General features: G+C 51.2%; 1 protein-coding gene across 2 annotated transcripts in view; it reads left to right on the top strand.

Moving 5' to 3' along the window:
* The window catches only part of PDE1B (phosphodiesterase 1B), a 133,485-nt gene that overhangs the window by 200 nt on the left and 123,961 nt on the right, over positions 1–9,324 (top strand). The gene's annotated exons all lie outside the window — the stretch shown is intronic.

Below are 9,324 nucleotides of genomic sequence, written 5' to 3'. Positions count from 1 at the left end.
GTCCTGCGCCCCGGAGACCCCTTCCCTCTCCCTGGGGCCCTGCCCCCCACTGCCCCCAGGGACGTCTTCCTTCTTCCCAGGGGCTCCTGCATCCCCTTCCCCCCTGGGCGTCCCCCCCCCCCCCCCCCCTTTCTCCCCCCCTGGCCCCCCCCTGTGCCCCAGGGACCCCTACCCCATTTCCCTCTTCCCCCCAGGTTTTCCTGCTCCCGCTCTCCCCCGTTACCCCCATGCACCTAGCCTTCCTCCCTCCACCATGGGCATCTGGTCCCCCCTGGTGCTGACACTACGTTTATATTGGGGGTGGGTTTTAGGGGGGAAGATTTGTCTCCTTCCCTAGTTTAAGGACCCCTGTAAACATGGGCCTGTATGGTGTGTGTGTGTGTGGGGGGGCTGTGATAAACTGAGCTCTGGAGGGGGGGTGGCATGGCTAGGGGCACAGCAGTGTGCTAAATGACAGAAGGGGCAATGCCACTGCTTGATTTATTGCAGAGCCATGTGCTTTGCCCAGTCTATTGAGTGAGTGCATCCAGTTCTCTATTGTCATCTGATGGGAGGCCCTAGATTCAGAGGCTAATTATTATGCAGCTCCTGTGCAATTAATACCCTTGCTGAACATTCTTGTGCTGGCCTGGAGAGCCGGGTTTAAAGGGTGTCAAGCACTCTGTTAAGCCCAGCTTTGCATGGGAGAAGCTCTGTGTGTTGGCAGTTCAGGTATGAGGTATTATTGTCTTTAAACAGCTGAGCAAATAGATCATCTTTGCTTTATGCAGCAAGCGTTCTGTCCTGAGCACGGGAAGCATGCTCCTTAATGAGCAGAGCACATCTTAGCACCTAGATGAAAGTGGCTAACACCTGTAAGAACTTAATAGATGCACTATGTTATCTGTCCTCAGCCCAGCTGCATATCTGAGAGAACACACACACATTCTTTCTGCATGGGCTGAGCTCTTGGGTTTTTCGATATTTAAATACACGAAAAAGAGTAAAATCCAGGGTAAAAATATGTGCTTTTGAGCGGGCGAGTAAACAGTAAGATTAGAAAAGTACAGAGCAAAGCAGGAATTTCCAGTGGAGGGTGTTCTCCTGTTCCCATAGGAGACCAGGGGAGACTGTCAATAGGCAGAAAAACTCTGAAATATCTGTGGGTGCAGAATGTATTGGTAAGTGTGAGATGAAGGCGCTGAGCCTGAAGTGTGTTGCCCGTGATCTGGAGCGATTAGCCGCATCCCACAAGTCCTCATTAGGCATCCTGTTTACACTACAGAGGAGCAAAAATAATAGTAGCTCTTTGTTATGCCATCTCTGAAATCGTAGAATCCTAGACATGTAGGGCTGGAAGGGACCTGGAGAGGTTGTCTCGCCCAGCCCCTTTACTGAGTGTCACGGGATGGAGCGGGAGCTGTTTCAAGTGGCGATGTGGCCAGAGTTTCTTTTAAGACACCCCTGGGCGGCCGGACTCTTTCTATTTGATGATGGCTCAGGGCCCACCACCTGAAAGGAATATTTCCATAGCTGTGGAGGGAGCTAGTGAAATTGTGGGAAGAGGGGGGTGTCTGTGGCTCTCTTTACAGGCAGGCAGAAGTGCTGGGTTCAGGCTGGTGTGGGTCTTGGTTTGGATTGTATGTTACTTGTGAGTGTCTGCGTAGCAATGAGGGCTGCACAGAAGCTGGTCACGAATCCTGGCTTTTTAGCCCCAGCAATTACTGGTCTGAAGACGTGTCCCAGAAAGGGCCGATTCTGTCTTGTTCTTTAGGTTTAGAAAGCTTGTTGTCCAATTGGGGGGGGGGGGGGGAGGGAGAGGGAGAGAAACGATACCATGTGGTGTAGGTGATGCGACGGGAATAAATTGTAGCCTGATAATTATTATCTGCGTGTTTGGTGGCTATTTCCTGATAACTCGCATGTGCCTGGGAAATCAGAAGAGGGACCTGAATTATCAAGCAAGGGGCACAGACCCTGCTGTGAGATCACTGTGGGCCCCGGTCCCTACACCCTCCCCTATGGAGTCCAGTTAGAATCTGCACAGGTGCATGGGTAGGCTGGAGTAGAGGGTCTGGGCCAGTAATTGTAACAATTATGACGTGTAATGGGTAGATCTAGTTAAGAAATTCATGAGACCTTTATTAGGGGTACAGCTGCTGCAGAACTCTCTTAGCGTGGTTCAGTGACAGTAATTAAACCTGCCTGCACTGTGGCTGATTGCTGCTCACCACAAGGTCTTAAACTAGTTTCACTGTCGGAATTTCACTGTCCCAAGAGCCCCGTCTCGGGATACGTTTCCTAATGAACAACTTGCCAGACAGAGTTTTCATTTCCTTTGGCACACGTCACCTTCGTGTGAATAAGGCAGCCTCCAAGTCCGGAGAGGGTATCAGTAATTATACCAGCTGTCCGTAACCCTCCGAGGGGCTGTGGTGTTCTCACTGTTAGTCTGGGACCAAGTTACCATTGGGATTGGAGAGGCCGTATGGACAGTCTCCTGGAAACACGTCTCCTAGTCCTGGGGTAGTCAACGGGCGGTCTGCGGGCAAAACCAGAGCACCAGACACTTTTGACCGGACTTAAAATCTTTTTATTTGCTTATTATTATTATTATTATTATTTTTATTTATTATTTTCTCTGGAGCCTGGACCTTGACTATACCTTGACCAAGACATTTGGACCTTGACAAAAAATAATCGACTACCCCTGTAGTAAGTTTCACTCCAGTCACTTCCTGTCTCCTGCTGGAGATCCCTTTGAAGGGAATATTTTGGATCTTTGCCCATGGTTAGGCTCCTCCACTATTGATACAGCATCTCACAGAGCCGTGCTGGGGCTGTGGGGAGCTTTTTTCTGTTCAGTGGCCAGCCCCAAGCTCAGTGCATCTTGGCCACCCCTAAAGTGCCAGGGCTAGGGCAGGGATGTGGCCCTTTCTTTGCTCCAGCCAGCCCAGCTGGGCCACTGGGGGAGCACTGAGCTGAGTTGCTCCACTGGCACATGCTCCCCCAGAGCTTAGTCACAGACCCTGTACGGGCTCCACTTAACCCCATCCCCATCTCCTGCAATGCAACCAGTTCTCAAAGCCTGCCTGAGCATGCGCACGTGTGTGTGTTTAACCAGGGTGTGAAAAATTCCCTATATATCTGCTAGTCAGGAACTTAAATTGACTAGCCAGAGGCTGTGAAAAATTCCCCCCTGCTCCTGTATATACAGGGTGCAGGGCCTGGTGAGAAACTAAGTGGGCCCACACTACCGCCTCATGGGTGTGTGTGTGTGTGTGCTGCTGTTTCACTGCGGTGTCAGGACTCCTGGTGAGTAGGTTCCATGTTTGAAGGTTCATGGGACAGTTCCTTTGGATGCAAATCACTGGGGTTCAGAATCCCTTGGGTTTGGATAAAGTCAAAAATTAACTGGAGGCGACAAGTTTCTCTTTTTGTGCTGGGGACCGGTTGGCTCCTGTGTATAACTTTCAGAGGCGTAGCCGTGCTGTTAGTCTATCAGCAAAACCAGCGAGGAGTCCTTGTGGCACCTTAGAGGCTAACAAATTTATTTGGGCATAAGCTTTTGTGGGCTATAACCCACTTCATCAGATGCATGGAGCAAAAAATACAGTAGGTAGGTATAAATATACAGCACATGAAAAGATGGGAGTTGCCTTACCAAGTGGGGAGGTTAGTGTTAACGAGGCCAATTCAGTCAGGGTGGATGTGGCCCATTCCCAATAGCTGACAAGAAGGGGTGAATATCAAGAGAGGGAAAAATTACTTTTTGTAGTGTAACGAGGCCAATTCAATCAGGGTGGATGTGGGCACTGACCATCACCTACAGCCCCCAACTAAAACCTCTCCAGCGCACCATCAAGGATCTACAACCTATCCTGGAGGATGATCCCTCACTCTCACAGACCTTGGGAGACAGGCCAATCCTCGCTTACAGACAGCCCCCCAACCTGAAGCAAATACTCACCAGCAACTACAAACCACACAACAGAAACACTAACCCAGGAACCAATCCCTGCAACAAACCCCGTTGCCAACTCTGTCCGCATATCTATTCAAGGGACACCATCATAGGACCTAATCACATCAGCCATACCATCAGGGGCTCGTTCACCTACACATCTACTAATGTGATATATGCCATCATATGCCAGCAATGCCCCTCTGCCATGTACATTGGCCAAACCGGACAGTCCCTCCGCAAAAGAATAAATGGACATAAATCATTGTAATATTCAAAAACCAGTAGGAGAGCACTTCAATCTCCCTGGACACTCAATAACAGACTTAAAAGTGGCCATTCTTCAACAAAAAAACTTCAAAAACAGACTTCAACGAGAAACTGCAGAACTGGAATTAATTTGCAAACTTGACACCATCAAATTAGGCCTGAATAAAGACTGGGAGTGGCTGGGTCACTACAAAAAGTACTTTTATTTTTTGCTCCCGTTTGCCCATCCAGCTCACACTCTGGGTTTGGCTGGTTGGTCGCTTGGGCTTGCCGTGGTGCAGGGACTCTCCCTGTGCCCTTCTGAGACTGACGTTTTGTTCTGTTGCTTCTCGGCCCCACAGGACAACACTAATTGTTGGGGTTCCCAGAGTTTGGTAAAATCCACATTGGCCACATTTAATTTGGGTGGGAGGGGGTTAAACTGTAAGAGTCAAGGTGACTTTTGCCCTGTAGGGCACAAGGGCCTGCCTAAGGTAACCAGATGTCTCGATTTTATAGGGACAATCCCGATTTTTGGGTCTTTTTTTTATATAGGCTCCTATTACCCCCACCCCCTGTTCCGATTTTTCACACTTGCTGTCTGGTCACCCTAGGCCTGGCTCTCAGCTTTGATTCTCCCCTTCCCCTTCTTTTGGAGTTAAATCCACTCAGGCTGTTCTATCCAGCCCAGCATCTCCTTAGAGGTGGACTTGGGCTTGGATCTCTCTTCTGCTGGGATGAACCCCCGGCCCAGGCTGGTGCTCAGAGCCCCACAACTCGCAGGTGATCAGTGAGTGGGAGCGTGAGACCTATTCTAGCGCGCCTAGTCGTGTTGCTCAGGCCCAGGGTCCCTACACCCAGCACGCAGCTGGGCTGAAGCCTGACAGGGCTCACGTGGGAGAGGGAGGATTCTGTATTCAAACCAGAAGTTGTTTGGGAAAACACAACCACACTATCAGGGGCACAGCAGGTTCCCGTGTGAGCTGCTGGCTCAGGAGGCTGGTTAGCTGGGCCTAGGTCCAGGCAGACTCAGCCACTCCTTACATGGGGGGTTCAAAGCATTCCAATAAGGTGCATCCCTCTAATTTACTTCCCTTATGGTTTGTTGTTTTGCACATGGAGCTAAGACAGTAAAGTGCATGAACAACATGTGCACCACCATGCCCGGGATCATCGAGGCTGCTCCCGGGATCCTGAGGGCAGCTTCTGAGGCCTGGGAGCGGGGCCTGCCATGTTCACGGCTCCCTGCACTTAGTCCCTGGCCAGGCGGGAGCTGCTCTCCTGAGCCCTGCAGTCCCACAGCTCTGTGCTGCTTCTCTCCTCTCTGTTGGGGCTGGAAAGGAGCTGTTCCCACTGCTCCAGCTGGACTGTTACAGCTGATCTAGTTGGTGCGGGTGTGTGCAGTTGTGTGGCTCTACAGGCCCCCCCGGGTGCTCCAGTCCTGTGGGTGGGGAGGATGTTGGAATAGATCAGAGTCCCAGGGTGTACAGTGCTGCTGAGAACAGGGTCCTTGTCTACGGAGTTGCATGTGCTTCCGCACAGGAGCAGAGCAGGGAGATCCCGCTCCCGGCACCTGGTGGCGAAGTGGGAATGCTTTTCAGGTTGCAGCTGTGGGGAGCTGAGATTTTTCCAGGGTCAGACCAATTTCAATACAAGCAACAAATGAGGTGTTAGGGTAAATCCCATCTCGCTGGAACGGGAGCCAGTCAGAGAGCTGGAAACGGGTGCTGTTTATTCACAGGGAGTGGAGTTAGCCAGTGGAACATTTTACCAAGGGATGTGGCAGATTCTCCATCTCTCGGAGTCTCTTTCTAAAGGCTCTGCCCTGGCTCTGCCGGACATTCTTTGTCTCAAAGCAGAAATTACGGGGTGAAATCTTATGGCTTGTGCTATATAGCAGGTCAGACCAGATTAATAGATTTTAAGGCCAGAAGGGACTGTTCTGATGATCTAGTCCAACTTCCAGAGACTCTCAGCCAGTGACGCCTGCCCCCAGCTGCATAATGGGCTGATCACAGTCATTGCTTCTGGCTTTAACATTGACGACTCTCTCCCTTGTCTTACTCAGTCCCTGGTTATTAGCCGCCCTGGGGCATGACCCTAGAACTCAAAAGGGAAATGCCGGTCATTTAGTTACCGCATCTCTAAGATTCGGTTGTAATGAACCTGTGGAGTGAGCATGTGCGAGTGCTCCGTTGCCCCATAACACATGGAATTGGAGTGATGTGTCAAAGGCCCCATACTGCCATAGCTGATGGAGATTCTCCTTTAGCTCAGGTGGCCGGCTTGTGAGCTCCAGCAGCAGGCAAGCTTGAGCTCTGTCCCTGGGGCTGTAAAGTTTCACGGAGCTGTGGTTTGTAGCACAGGGATGAACTGTGAAATGCGATGAAGCCATGGACTTCTTATGGTATATTAATTAATATGCAAAAGGGGCTTAAGGCACATCATGGAGTTGGCTCAGTCAGTAGAGACTTGTGCATTGAGAGAGAGGTTGTAGGGTTGATCCCAGCTGGCAACCTGCTGGGGAGGCTTTGGGTCTATATAACACCTGCTTTTTTTTTTTTTAAACAGTTGCGGGGTTTTAACTCTATCATTCCTAAAAGGTAACACGCCCTCAGCCCACCGGCTGTGCCGAACTTCACCGTAATGAAGCACTTTGCATGGGGATGTTTCTTGCTGCACCGTGTCTTTCTATCCTCACCAAAGTGCCTGAGAGCAGACCCAATTGGCATCAAGCCAAGATCACTAATGTGCATGATGCTGGCGCCTCTTTTGGGGGAGCAGCTGTTGTGCCGAGCCTCCCAGCAGGGGTCGCAGCTGATGGCACAGGCAGCACGAAGGGGTAGGAGACTTGCAAAGCTGTGCAATAATTTCCTTCTTCTTTTAATTAGCGTATTGACAAATGTAACAACATCTTTAATCCCTGGTTGCTCTGAGACGTCCTGATCTGCTGCAAAACAGAGATTCTGTGCTGCCTTAATTAGCCAGGGCACAAGAAGACTAACACAGGCTCTGCCCCCGGCTATTAAAATGATACAGTGGCTGTAGGCTCCCCAAGGTCGAGCAAAGGCAGGACTTGGCTGCGGTTACAACGTTGGGGGTTCCATGCTGGACACCGATGCACCCTGTAACTTCCAGATTCCTGCCTGGGGTCCTTGCAGGTTCTCCCTGTATCCTGGCCTGGATTCGGCAGACGTGGATCAGGCTGGTGGCTGTGCTACTGCCCATGTCGGAGACCTAACCACACCCATCTGGTGTTGGGGCCAGTAACCCTCTCAGCTACCAAGAGACCAGCCATCCATTGGGAACAGCCCACTGCCTGGAGCGATCCGTCCCAGGAGCAGCCAGGCAAGTGCAACCCAGTGGCTTGCAACTGCTGTGCCAGGCCTGTAGCTTCCACTGGCTCCCATTGAAGCTGAGTGTAATATAGATGAGGCCGCTGTTAGCTCTGCAATTAACTGCTCTCTAAATTACCTGCTTGTGGTGTTCCTTCCCCCTGTGGGCTGTGGGCCAGATTTTCCAAAGACCTCAGCCAGGGGAGGGATTCCCCAGTGCTTTCAATGGGAGCAGGTGGGCAGTTGGTGCTCCTGGCTCTGCTGTGTCAGAGTGTCGAGTTCTGGGGGTGCCAGAGCGGCTCCGGAGACCAGCGGGAGCTGCAGGTGTGCAGCTCCTTGGCGAACCAGGCCAGAGGCTTATTAATACACATCTGTCTGGCTCCATGCCTGTAGGATGCGCAATAAGGCCCGGTCCCTGCCCCAAAGAGCTGTGCAATCATACAGAACTCCTCTCAGCTGGGCTGGGTAACCCTTGTTCCCCCCATGCTTCGGCCTGTAGGTTCCTTAAACAGGGCTGGACAAGAAGGGCAGAATTACTTTGCTTGCCAAGTCCTGTCACGTTGATGTAATACAAATAGCAGCCTCTAGGTGGCGAGTAGCCGCTTCACAGTTAAGGTTGCAACAGGGTTTCTGTTCAAACCCTAATTGTGAAAGTTCTGTGAAATGCACTTCTGCAGTCATATGGGTCTGGAAACCACGGTGCTAGTTCTGGGCCCGGGATGGAGTTTGTGATGCACATTTTTGGTCAAGTGGTTTCTGAGATTTCCGCCGATGCCCCCATGGCCTATGTTAAACATTTCACCTTTCTTACCACTCTCGTTGCAGGGGGTGGTAGAGCTGTGGTCAGTTCCACTCACACCTCCTGCCACTGGACTTGCTCCTGCCAAGATCTAGAGCCAGCTCCAAACCAACCCCAATAATGCAGCAGTGATTGGACTTTGGGGGTGGTGCTGCAGCGCCATGTGCAGGGAGAGAGAGACTGAAACCTGCCCCCACAAAATACCCTGTTGCCTAGGAGAAGGTGCACTGGGCTGGGTGCCAGCAGACCATGAGTTCAAAACTCCTCTTCTGACAACTGCTGTTAATATCTCTTCGCAGCTCTTATTATTGACCAAAGCTGCCTCATTCTGCCCTGGGGGAAAGGGAGCCCTGCAACTCCATCCCGCAGGGAGGAAATCCGGTTGAGCCTGCAGCCTTCGCTTCAGATTAACCAAGCTTTCTGTATGAAGAGCTGTGAATCAGTTTTCATTTCACAGTCAAGCAGGCAAGATGTGGAGTTGGGGGTAAGGGATTTGCTGGCCAGTGCTAAATTCACAAGTGCAATGAAAGGAGCTAGGGAAGGTGCTGGACATCAGTGAAGTCCAGTTAAAGACTCTGGTCGTGATTTGGAGTGTTAAGTAAAACCTAGCCCAGGCCCGCACAACTCGGAAAGCGGTGAGGGCCATATTACTCCAAAGAAAACAACTGAGGGCCGAACCCCCCCAGCCCCGCCGAAACACAATACACACACCCCAAGCGCCACCTGCCCCACGGAAACAAACCCTCGTTCCCCAGCGCTGCCCCGCCGAAACAGCTGTGGGCCGAAAAGGAAGGTGGGGGGTGGTGGTGATACTTTATTAAGAATTTTTTAATTAAAGCAAACAATAAGACTGAGATCTTCCCCCCACTTTGTAATCAATTGCCCTTTTGAATGAATGAGGTGTGAATGAGGAAGGCGTGGAAGGTAAGTACCTCCAGATAGCTGCAACCCTTGGAGAGGGGATGGGAGCCAGACCAAGGACAATCAAACTTGAAGAG

The sequence above is a fragment of the Terrapene carolina genome, unplaced genomic scaffold, assembly GCF_002925995.2.
Source record: "Terrapene carolina triunguis isolate 2854851 unplaced genomic scaffold, T_m_triunguis-2.0 Scaffold1054, whole genome shotgun sequence".
In the NCBI taxonomy this organism is placed as follows: Eukaryota; Metazoa; Chordata; order Testudines; family Emydidae; genus Terrapene; species Terrapene triunguis.
Note: the sequence above shows the minus strand (reverse complement) of the source record. Positions and strands in the feature narration are given on the sequence as shown.